General features: G+C 50.1%; 1 protein-coding gene across 2 annotated transcripts in view; it reads right to left on the bottom strand.

Moving 5' to 3' along the window:
- CNTFR (ciliary neurotrophic factor receptor) overlaps positions 1 to 12,887 on the bottom strand; it is a 170,978-nt gene that overhangs the window by 113,743 nt on the left and 44,348 nt on the right. For both annotated transcript variants that reach the window (XM_048931848.1, XM_048931849.1), the window contains exon 2: positions 9,624 to 9,734. The gene's annotated coding sequence lies outside the window, so the exon portion shown is untranslated. The remainder of the gene's footprint in view (positions 1 to 9,623; positions 9,735 to 12,887) is intronic.

Genomic DNA, 12,887 nt, shown 5'->3' with positions numbered 1-12,887 from the left:
AGAGTAAAGCAGTCTTCACTGTCATGGGTAGGAGCCTGTTTTTGTTTGTACCACACAATGCAAAAAAGTCCAGTGTTGCAAGCAAGGCTGAGCAGAGCCCTTGATCTCCCTCAGCCCTGAGAAGGTCTTTATCTTCTTTACCTGTCTTTACAGTGTTGCTGGCCATTCTCACAGTCCCAAGCCAACAAAGAAAACAAGCGGCCAAGCCTCGTCTCCTTCATCAACAGACCTCAGGCACAAGCCAATGTGCTGTGGGAAAAAGTACCCGCACAGCAACATGCCTATCTGTGCCAAGCATTTGTCACCTCTCCCCATGACACATGGCTTCATGCCCTACCAGCACATCTCTCATCTCCTGCCATGCAGTATCCACCTGCTGATGTGTGCACAACAAATACATCCTTCCCACTCCACTCCTGGCTGGGCACTGGTATCAACCAGAATCTGAAAGCCAACTCCACCGTCATCACTCTTCCTCATCCAGCCTTGTTAAGAGTGACCAGAAGCTGAGATACTGGACAGAGCCTCTGCTACAGGCTAACCTGCAGGTTGTCTTCGGTCCTCCTGATCCCAGCAGAATGCATGGAAGTAGGAACGCTCTCCTGCACACCACCAGTTGGCTGACAGGAGCTGACGTGCAAACTGCCAGCATTAGAGGGAGAATGAGCACCGGAGAGAAGCAACTGTATCCTGAAGGGGACAGGATTACATCGAATTCCCCTGCAGGGCTCCACATTCCTGCTGCCAAACCACACGGATTGACCGCACGGCTACGAGGTGCTCCCAGCACAGAGAAGGCACAACCAAGCCCAACCCTTAGCCAAACCACCTAGGTGTTCTGGCTTCCCTCCCCAGATCAGGAGACCCTTTTGCAGACCTAGGCATACCGAGGGTGATGGAAACAGGGCTGCTGCTGTTTACAGGCTGCTGGCAATGGTGCTGGGCACCCCACATCCCTCCCCCAGCCAGGAGCCAGCTCCAAGAAAGGAAATTACACGAGCCAGAAGGTTTGATGGAATGAGCCCATTGGGTGGCTTGAAGATAGCTATTAATGGAGAGCTTTCTCTAATTGCTTTTGTATAATCTGGGGCTGCTAGGCGGAACTGGGTAATAAATGAAATCCAATTACATTTTCTCTCAGTATTTATTTTATTAAGTAGAATTCATCAGCTGATGAAGGGCCCCTCGAGGTAATGGCTCATGACCTAGTGGAAGGCACTTTTTTATTATTATTATTATTATTATTATTTTCCTCACTTGGGGAAGCAGATAATTCAGTTCCCCAGCAAAGGCAGGCTGGTCCCCCTGCAACCTCACCGTGTGGGGTGGGAGTCACCATGCAGGATGTGCACAGCACCCACACTTTTCTCCAAGCAGTGTCCCTGTTCCTACTGCTGGAGCCCCAGCAAGCTGCCAAAATCACCTTAAACAGAAATGGATAATCAGTACACAGCTTTCATGGTGGGTCCAGAGTGATGCTGCAGGGATTATTCCTACTGGGCATGGAGTGCCCTCTCAGTCTATGCCTGCCCTGGAGGCTGCAGATTTTGGGCGCAGCGCTGTTTCCCTTGGATCAGTGTGCAGCAGAGGACAGTGTTCTAACTTACAAACTTTGGGCTCAGTAGAGGACACATCTGACTACCACCAAACAGGCTGCAAGCACCAGGAACTCACATCCACCAAACACACCCTCACACCAGCACATCCATAAGGACCAGCCTCACACCACGCTGCAACAATGAACATGAACCTAAAACACCCTCAAGCATCTGTCTTGCATGCACGTGCCTACTGCCAGCAGGTAAGGCAAGCTGGGAACACTTGGTACTGGCACCACTGTGATGCGCTCCAGCTCCTGAGCACAGCTTACAGGAAGGCACTGCTGGAGCACAGAAGCTAAATGTGGGCACATGGATCCTTCTCTGGGGATGGAGCAGCAGCAAAACCAAGCACAGCAGAGGTCAGGAGAAGAGCACAAGTTCTCTGCTTGGTAAACAGAGTTCCAGACAACAATTCCATGGGACTAGGGTGGCCACCACAGTGCAAGTCCATTCCTCCTCTTCAGCCATGTGGAAATTTGGCTGCTTTCCATCCCATCTTCTCGCCCAGGTACCAACTGCTGCTCTCCCAAACCCAGCGCCAGCAACAGCAGCAGCAGCTCACCCAGCCTCTCATTGCCATCTTGTCATACAAGCCATTCATCACCCGCCAGTGAGCGCTCGTTACAGACGACAGACTCCAGCCTCCATTAATTAATGGGAAATACTTAGAGAGGCATACACACATGCACAAATCTGTCTGAGCGATTTCCTTCGGCACCCATGTGGGCACAAGCAGGTGCTGCGGCAGAGGTAGGAGCTGCAACCGGGCACAAAACAAAGAAACATCAATGCAAGAGAAAAACACGGCATGGTGGTGGCTTATTTTTTTCTGGAGTGAGTATGAAGTGCCCCATGGCAGCCCAACACAGCTCAGCCTGCACCAAACACAGCCTTCACACCGCGGGTTGAGCGGAAAACAGATGAAGTCAGAGCTGACAGCGAGCTGTGCGAGCAGTGCCACGTTTCCCCGCGCTGCGGCAGAAGCAGAGGGCGAGGAATGAAAGGGTTTCAGAGGGATCTTCTGAAGCTTGTCTGGCTTTTTGATTTTGGAAGAAAACCTAAAACCCATTTGAAATGAGATCTAAACATCGTGTCAAAACCCGGTGCTTGATCTTTTTCACAAGTGGGCTTTCACTTTCTTCAGCTGAGGCTATTTGCCAAACACAACACAGAAACACAAGCTATTCCTGCTAATCCGAAGCTATTTTTCACCAAATATGCAATTCATCTGAAACCTTTCTGCCCGGCTCTGCTTTAGTAGCAGCTATCTGCTACACCGCCCAGGCAGGATTTATGCTCAAATGAGCATTTGTGAGCAACAGTCAGATGGGATTCATAGAGAAACGTATCATCAATAAATCTGTCAATCACTTCTCCAGCTCTCAGCACAGGGCTGAAGCCTCGAGTAAATACTCAGCACTTTGTCAACCTTTACCCCAGCAAAGTCTGGGTAAGAGACCTCAGGACTTAGCCTATTGATCACTTACCGTTGTTTGCGATGCCCTGTGTACGTTAGAGATGCTCCCTTCAAGCAAGATTAAATACCTGGCTTATGGCAATGGGATTCAGGAGAAATCATTATTATTTTTTTTTGACTAGCAGAGGAACACACACATCAAATTGCCCCATTGCCCATGGTGGTACCAGGGCCAGGTGACCACTGCTCTGCACCCATGCTTGCTTCCAGTGGGCTGTCACAGCATGTCCCAAGGCCATGGAGCACATTTCTGTGTGCTAAAAGCAGTTCTGTTTCTGCACCTCTCAGCTCCTCCGGTAGCATTTTGTTGCAGTAACAATGGAGTGACAGCTTCCCTGCAGCTCTGAGTAGCATCCCCAGCTCAAAGGCAGCCTTAATACATCACTGCTCCCGCGCCTTTCAGTTCTTACATTTGTTTGAAGTTAAGCTGATCTAACTTGGGCGACTGGGCGCAGACAGAGTCGCTCAACCGAAGCGCATCGCAGAGGAGCTGCAACAGGCATTCAGCAGCGCTGACACCTCCCTGGCCAGGGGATGATGCTCACTACCCATTCTCCCCAAGCATCACTTAGATGCATTAAGACAGACAGAAGTGCCTATCCTGGCCCACCCAAGGGGACATCTGGGATGTTCCCCATCCTGCAATCATGCAGCTAGAAAACCCAGCACTCGTTCCTCCAGCAGAGCATCTCCCAGAAGCATCTCCTTCTCTCCACCGATTGCATAGAAAATCAGCACACCTTCAGTCTTCAAATTTGAGACAGACACCCAAGCCAAGCCAGAAGACAGCCCAATTGTCCCTGCAGCACAGATGTCAAGAGCCAGAAAGCAAGCAGAGATAAACTGACTGCAAAAAACTTTCACATGGGAGCCCCTGACTAGGTTTGCCTGGAAGGGCTGCGAATGCAGCACTGATGATGCTTCAGAGGGAATAATTACCCTTAGGTTTGTCAAAACAAGGTCTGCTGCCCACCATGCAGAAGCCAGGTGTGTTTGTTCCATACAACACACCACATTTTTGCTGATTGCTGGTGAGAAGTCAGGAGCAGCGACACCCTGCTGCAGGACACCCCACACAGCTGCTGCAGACTGAGCACTGCTTGGGATGGAAGATGCTTCAAAGGGAGATGAAGTCTCACTTTCTAACAATGCTTTGCCCTCAAGTCACCACCAAGCAGACCAGCACGCAAAATAAATATCCCTCTGCAACTAAAAACCTGCAGTTCATACCCCAAAAAAGACAGCCTGCAAGTGCACATCACATCATCACGGCACACGATGGGCTCACAGCCTGCAAACCCTGACACGTGCCCAACCACCAGTTGCTCCCCAGCTGCATGGCACTGTCAGCGTGGGCACACGTGTGCGAGGTGGCACGCCAATTCCCCAGCCCTCACCCACACAGCTCACTGCATCGCGGGCAGATTTCTGACGCACGCTTGCCTCCCGCCTGGCTTTATTTCTGCCTTGTGCCCGACCTCCCCCTCTCCTCTGAGTACTTCTCCCGCTGCCGTTTGTTCCTGTCCTTTACAGCCCTGCTGCTGTCACTCGTGTAACCTTGCCTGTTTGGTAATTTGTGGCAATAAAGTGTCACGGTGGGGAAAAAATACAGCATCCCAGCGGCATATAAATCTCTGATCCATAAATTGTGCAGGCCCCACGTGCGTGCCCCTCCTTTTTTATGTAAGTGCTACGATTTAGGGCAAAGGGAAGAAAAAGAGCCAGCAATATGATCTCAGTGAAGGGCAGCACTGAGCCAAACTTGTTAGAGGCTGTTACACCAAGCCTAGCATGTGCTGCTAACTGCCCTGGAGCAGAGTGGTGTCCCAGCAGCATGGAACCATCCTGCTGTTAGAAAGAGAGAAGGTTCCCACTGGCACCCCATCCCCATTGGAAAGGACAAGGGTAATGCAGCAGGTGCCTCACACAGCTTTCGCTCACAGGGCAGATCCCACTCCAGATACACCCCACATCTGCCCTAAGGGGCAGAGCATCGGGCATCCATCATCACAGTTCTCCTGGGGCCAAGACCCACAGTGGCTGTAATGCAATCTGGTGAGCATACAGTATTTCAGAGGGAGTGCTGTCCTCGTTACTGACGGTTGTTTCTTTTAATTGGAAAACACTGCTTGGCTCCATTAGAGCCCTCATTTACTGAATGATTGCCACGGTCATGCTGTAGCTCAGCAGTAAAAAGCCATCCCCAGTACTGCTGCTGCCTCTTGGCTGAGCCACATCTCCTGTGCCTCATCCTGCAAGCCACCCCCCTCACAGCCCTTGGCACATTAGGATCTCACCTGCCACCCATCATATAGAATAGCAGAAAGGCTTGCATTAAAGCCTCCTCCTGACATTGACATCTTTCTGGACATCCATGGCCCACCTGCGCAGCTAAGTATCATGCCTGTGAATACAAACAAGCTGGGGAATGCACATTCACTAGACAGATAGCTTGAGAAAGTGTCATCACCACTTGAAAGCCTATATGTGGTTTCGTTACAAAGGTACCCACTTCCTGGCTTGCCCACTAGTCAGAGGAATATATGGTCAGAGCAAAGTGGCACCCTGGAGACAGGCTGAAGCTGAGCAGAGAGCAAGGGATGCTCAGAGCACTCTGCAAAAACTGTGTAGATGATCACATTACAGGGAGCAGAAATGTCCCTGCCCCCTGGCTCAGGAATGAGGCACCCTATAGAGGATGCGTTAAAATACACAGTCAGGTTTGGTATCCTAAACCTGCCTGCAGACACCTCCTTCTCTCCTGCAGCCCCAGGCCACTGAAGCACTTGCTTTGAGAACACCATCCCACCACCACGGCTGGTCTTCGGAGCCCCAGTAACAAGCTGTTAATTATAGAAAATCCAGCAGAGGTCACCAAAATGGACAGGGGAGTTGTGGAAGACTGAGCTGGGCTCTCTGCAGCAATGCAAGGCAAGACGATGAGAGGCAGTGTGCTGTAGCTGAAAGAAAAGGCTGCCACTGGATGCAAGGAGAAACTTCTGCCTGTCCTGAGGGCCAGCTGGAGGACTGGCTCACACACTTGCTCTCACTGAAGACATACATGGACATGCACTGCAAGACCTAAGCTGGGCTCAGGAGCCACTCCTGCCATTGAGGCTGAATGGTTTGTACCAATTCAAGTGCTCTGTGTGTTACTTGAAGAGGGATGTAGACTTTTACGTGAAACAGAATGGCACTGGCCACACTAACTAACCAGTAGGAAAAACCTCTTTTCTGAGCCACAATCCCAGGAGGCAGAGGATGGAGACCTCCAAGCTGTAAAGACTCACAGCCACACTTGATCTGAAACAGCGCTGGTGACAGTTCTGCTCTGAACTACAGATCTCCAAGGTCCATGTGGGTCTGCAGCAATGCAAGGAGATGAGATCACTGTTCACACCTTATTTTTGATCGCAGAGCACCTCGGGGCCTCTCAACCATGTTATTCTTGCCATCTGAAGGGCACGTCCCTCCTTCTGAACAAGGACAAAGCCCTCGAGCAAATGAGCCACCATCACCGGCAGTGCCTGGAGGGATCCATCTCAGACAGAAGGTAGGACAGATTTCTCTTCAGACCCTCATAAACACTGCTAAATGCTCAAAAGCTGCATAAACAAGTGACAGCAGCAGAGCTCTGGCAAGACATCTGTCCATCTATAAATAGCGCTCAGCCGCCTGTCCTTATCGCAGGGCTTTGATGCGTTTGGGGAGAGCATTTTTTTCCCCGTCTCTTCCAAGTCCCAGGCAGCACAGATAATGGGCTCGCATCGATCCAGCTCAAGTATTACTAAACTTCCTACTATCGTGGCAGCGCGCCAGCCTCAAAGAGGACAAGAGAACATGTGTCTGTTCAGAGCCAACCACAAGGAGCAGGCAGAAAATTGCTTTAGACTTAAAAAAAAAAAAAGAAAAGAAAAAAAACAGGTGCTTTTTGCAGATTTGTAGATCAATCTACAATGTATTTTAGAGGTTTAAAAAAAGTCAATAGAAACAAGATATATCACTGCTGCACAAGAGCCTGAGAAGTCGTATTTCTATTTATGCTTCTATGAGCACTGCACCGTGGGCTTGCCTTCCCGCTGCTCCCTGCTGAGGTCCTGCATTGCTTCTCCAGCAGCAAAGATGGGGCCAGAGGATCTGCTTTCACTAACTCTTTGGCTGTACCTGGAGCTGGTTGGGGTCTGATGTGCCTTATATGCAACACAGCTGCACCTTATGCCCTGCTTGCTCTGCAGCCATATAGACATGGGCAGCTGCACCAGCACACTGATCTCCCACCATCTGGGTTCCCACCAACCTGGTTCAAGCACACAAACGCACCTGGGTTTCTTGGGATGCTCCTGGGTTTCTTGGGATGCTCCTGGGTTTGGGTGTTGCTGAGATGGCCCCATGGTGACCACTGCCTCAGCCAATGCTGCTGTCCAGGGGACCCTTCTGGCAACATCACATTGTGTACATAATGCAACAAGTATATGCCCACAGTGCACTGACTGCCAGAACAGCACGGTGCAATGGCCAGCCCTCTGCTGAATTCCCCAGGAATTCATCCCTCCTATGGACATGTCTGCCATATACCCACCACCCCTCTAGCACCGCAGTGGCACAGCTTGCAGAAGCCTTAGTACTGACCTCCTCGCAAGCCCTTCAGCTCCACCACAGAGCTCTACAGCACATTCTGCACTTTTCTCCCTTGCTTTTATTATTATTAAATGAGCCACACGACGTGCCTTATTAAACCAGACCTAAATCATGCCTGCCCCTCCCTAGATTCTGTGTAATGCATCAGCCATTAAACATGCAATTAGTCTGCATTCACAAATCCATGCACTGCTCACAGCGGGACCGCTTGCCTCTGCTGCTGCCTAACGAGCCTCCAGGCAGCAGGTCCCACTGGATCTGGCCACAGCCATTCTTGAGGCACAAACAGCCTTCCTTTTCAGAGAAAGAAGGATAATACGTGCATCTGGACCCCTGAAGTTGATGGTGTATCATTGACGCACAGGGGGAGCTGTGGGATGCCCAGCTCTAGTTGCCCCAGAGCCCAGCCTAGGTCATGGGAAATGGGTAAGGCCGCAGTCTCCAATCCTTCCTACAGCCTGAAACACAGCTACAGCACAAACACCTTCCCCACATCCCACCTGACCCCAAACCCACGCCCCTCCATCCGCTTCCCATTCCTTTGCCAGGCTTGAGCTGCTCCAGCAGCACATCAGCAGTGTTGGGCTTTTATTCCTGCACTGCAGCATACGAGCAGGCGCCAGGGGACGTATCATTCAGCAAAGTCAAGGAAGCAACAAGCAGCGTTAACCATTAGCATGTGTGTACGGAGACCCCTAATAAACTCTCTTTTCCCTTGCTCCTGTCTGCTTTGCTTTGGGCCACTAAATCCAATTCGGCAGAGCTCAGAGCTTGTAACGAAGCTGCAACACATTTGTCAGATCCCCGACTAGACCCATGGCTAATTTTACAATGCTAATTTATCTCACCATATTATATCGCTTTCATTTCATCCCCCCGGATCCCATTACTGCCAGCGTACCTTGTAGCCAGCGTGTAACAGTAATTGGTATTATTAGCAACGTACTCTCCTTGTGCTGTTCTCTATTTGCAGAGCTGCAAGGAGAACTGTTGCTGGGTGGAGGATGAGGGACGGGAAGCAGTCCTTACTCCACACCATCCTACAGATGCCACCCCCAGGCACTGCTGATGGCAGTTCTGCTGCTGCAGACCAATGTGCCCCACCAGGTGCTGCCCACCCCTGCGGTTTCTCACCTTGATCTACATCCAGTGCCTGCACCCATGCCCAAATGCACTTGCAGGGTGCATTCGTGTCCTTGTCTAGGGCTCAGGGGACAATGATTTGGTTGATGCAAACTGAAAGAGGCCGCAAAACATCCCTGGGAAATGGGTTGCATGGGGGAGAGCAGTAGAAGCAGGCAGTGAGAATTCCTGACACTTGATGTCTTGGTGAAGTTTCACCTCTCTGGTGCAAGTGATTGCTTTTCCAAGATCAGCATAATTAAAACCATGCAATTTTTGCTAAGTGGGAGGCTATGCTAGTCAAACAGTGACAATCCTCATTTAAGATGCCTTTGCTTGGCAGTTAGGGACCCGCTAAAAATTTAATTCATCATTTTCATTTTTCAAGCCCAGCAGCAGCAAGCATTGGCTTTCCCAACCCCAAGCAAGTCTCAGCATGGCCCATATGTCCAAACAAGGCAGTACCATCACCACTCTTTCTTTGCTCCAGTAGAGCCCCTGTGGCTTAGGAAGTGACCCCAGACTTCTTCAAAAATGATGCTAGATTATCACAACGCATATAAGGCATGAATAGAAAATCTGACAACCTTTTGACCAGTGCTGGCAGCCATGCTGTTTTCCTAAGGGGACACAGCCCTACAGCATCAGTGGGACAAAGCTGGGCACAAGATAGATGCTGTATCCCATGTGCAGGAAGGGTGAACAGAAAGGGCACCAGCTCTGATGCTTAGAGCACGTGAAGTGAGGGCAAGGCAGGTAAGTGAGCACTTCAGTACACTTCTCACCTCTCCACCGGTCCTGAGTCCTGGGGGAGTCCCCTATTTATCATCAAAGGCTCCGGGATTCTTCTGGTTGCTCACGATCGGCTGAACCCCGTCACTCGGATCTCGGAGTTTCTTCAACAAAGCAGAAGAGACAGTCTGTCAGGTTATCTGGTGCAGCACTGCGCTTGCTTCAAGCATAGGCAATGAACAAGGGAGGGGGCATCTGTTTCCCAGCCCTGGCAGCCAGGGGTGACAAAAAGCTTGTTCGGATGTACAGCCCTCCCACAGGAGCATCCCAGTTCAGCCCCAGAGCATGCATCTGCTTAATTATTTTGATTTAGAGACATGAAACAGGAGAGGGGGAAAAAATATAGCAGCTTGGGGCATCTCTAATCATCCTTCAAGACAGCAACAGTAGCCATCCAAAATAATGTAGCAGGACCAAAATGTCAGCCCAGCATCCCGGCACATGCCCACAGGTCTTGTGCTGCATAAGCCCTAACCCTGCAGGGCCTTACACACGGTTCCACTGTACGCCAAGGGAAGGAAAGAAGAACACACAGTTTTGTGGTACAGGTTCCCAGGACTACAGACGTGTGAGAGATGCTGTGTGATGTGCTGCCCAAAGAGGTGGAGTCTGGGGCATTCAGTGCCTTTGGTTACAACTGCAAACACACTTTTCGTGTTAGACAAACAAATTATCAGCCAAGAACTGCACTCATTATCTAGCTCTTGTGGCTGAGCTTCTTTGGTTCCCTCCTCCTTTTTAAGCGCTTTGAGAAGATTAAAAAAAAAAAAAGAAAAGTACTATGGTTCTGCATTATTAAATATGAAAAATAGAAGGAGCCAAACTCTGCTGGCAGAGGAGAGCCTCAGTGCCACTCTTGGGGAGACGTTTTCCCATGGGCGACTGCAAGCCTGGAACACGATGTGCTTTAATTAGCACCTGAGCTGATGAGCTCCATCCCAACCCTCCGCAGGACCACATCCAAACACTGCACAAACCCAAACTGCAGCCCCTGCCCACCCCCGTCTGCCTGCAAAACCCAAACAAACAAATAACCCCCCCTACCTCCATTCCCCTCCTGATAAAAAAAAAAAAAACAAACTCCACTGGGCGCCTGATTGAGAAACGCTCATTTGCAAAGTGCTGGGAAATAATTAAAAAGTTTTCCCAGAGCTTAAAAGGAGGGCAATGGACCGTTTGTCACGCTGGCAGCGCGTGGCGTACCACAATTTATCATGCTTGTCAGGTGTCAGACACCAGGAAATTTAACTCCAGCTGCCCCGAGCCGAACAGCCGCAACGCCCCATCACTCACGAGCTGCCCCACTGGGCACCCCAGGCTGACAGGGTGCACAAGGCTCCTTCCACCAAGCTCCTTTGCTCTGCAATGACAACGATGCGTTTGTTGTTGTTGTTTTTAGGGGGGGGAAGGGTTTAAACCACAGATGGAGCAGAGCAGAAGAAGGCAGGGCAAAGCAAGCAGTGAGGATGCTCTGTTACAACCAGGGACCCTTGGCTGAGGGGTGTCCTTGGGACCCACTCACACCATGAGGATGGGCACAGAATCACAGAACTGTCTGAGCTGCAAGGGACCCTCAAAGGTCCAACTCTCCTCCACGGACAGGGACACCTACAGCCTGATCTGGTGCTCAAAGTCCCCAAAGCCTGACAGCCTGACCTTAGGTGTCTCCAGGATATCCCTGAGCCCTGTTCTGTTGGAACAAGCCATCTCTGGTACAGATCCCAGAGCCTTGCCTTCTCATCTTTGCTTCTCAAGGACTCAACCAAACTCAGGTTTTGGAGGGACTCAGCAAGTATGTTCAGAACAGGTGTGCACCTGAAATATCTAACTCAGGGCAACCTGCAGGAATTGAGTATCAGTGAGCTGAACTTCCCGGAAAACAGGATACAGCTCTGAGGCAGGCTTGTGTAGGGTGCAAAGGGCAGCACAAGCTCCACAGGAGGGTTTGCAGCAGCCCTGAGCTCTTGCAAGCACCCTAGACTCAAGGTCCCAAGTGCCACCATCAGGACACGTTATCAAGGTGACACTTGCTGGATAGGATCTGGCAGGGCTGTCCCCACAACACACTGTTATTTTGGACACTTCCATAACGACATGCTGAATTAGGAAGATGCGATGCAAAAGAACTGGTGGTTTAGCTGCTTGTTGCATGTGTCTGTACCTCCCAGACAACCAATGGGGCTGAGGCAGAGGGATATCCTAGCCAATTCTTGCTAATACTAATACTTATACTAACAATAATACTAATGCTGGGGGGGGGGGAGGGAAGCCTTTTCTCTCCCATCATTATCATACACAAAACTATATGGATCAGGGATCAGTGAGTTCTTTGTACCAACAGGAGGGACCCATAGCCTCCCATCAGTGAAGCATACCTTGCATCAGTTGAACTACGGGCTTGACAGTCCTGCATGCTCAAAGCACTGAAGGTCCTGTGGGGAGCAGAGCGGCAAGTAGCACCTCTGCACACAGGCTGTATACACTCCTGAAAGCAATCTGCCTTGGTCTCACAGTGCAAAGGTACTAGAGTTTCTTCAGCCTAACTGCAAGTACATGTTTTTTAAGCTACTGATAAAGTAATGTCCTTTTTTTCCCCAAAGCTTGCCCTGAGAGCACCTTAAAACACTTCTCTGCTAAAAGTTTCCAAAAAAGTTCAGCTGGCAGCAGAGACATGCAAAGTTTCAGTCTACATTGTTAAAGACTGGCATAGTTTCAAGCAACTGAAGAGAGGGTCTTATAATCACAAGTGTCAGGCAACCTTAATTATATTATTTCCTGAAGGAATGAGTTTTCCCTGCTGAAGTCCAGAAGTTATTAAAAAAGTTGACCTCACTGGAGCCAATCAAGATGGAGACAAGAAGCCTGTGATGGATTCTTAAGGAGAATTCATGCATTTGCATTTTGTGGAGAGGGTTCAGGTTTTTAGGACAGGTGTCCTTGTGGGAGGAAGGACATCAGATCCAAGCAGTGGTTCATAGGTATCCCCTGCATCCAGCTCAGAGATCTTCATGCTGCCAAGACTTGCAACTCCTTATCCCCATCAGTGTGCTCTCATCTACCCTTCTAGGTGAGGAAACCCCATCCTACCCTTCCCAGCTGCGCCACTGCTTCCCAGGAGCTGGCTAAGAGGATGAAGCATGTCAGGAGGCAGAATAACTGAAACTGGAATAATGAAACTGGGATATTCCTCCAAATTACTTGGAGAGTTTAGGTCACCTGTTCCCCACAAAACCCATAACACCAATACTGTTCCCAAA

Source organism: Lagopus muta, chromosome Z, assembly GCF_023343835.1.
Source record: "Lagopus muta isolate bLagMut1 chromosome Z, bLagMut1 primary, whole genome shotgun sequence".
Classification (NCBI taxonomy): Eukaryota; Metazoa; Chordata; class Aves; order Galliformes; family Phasianidae; genus Lagopus; species Lagopus muta.
This window is presented reverse-complemented; position numbering and strand designations above follow the sequence as displayed.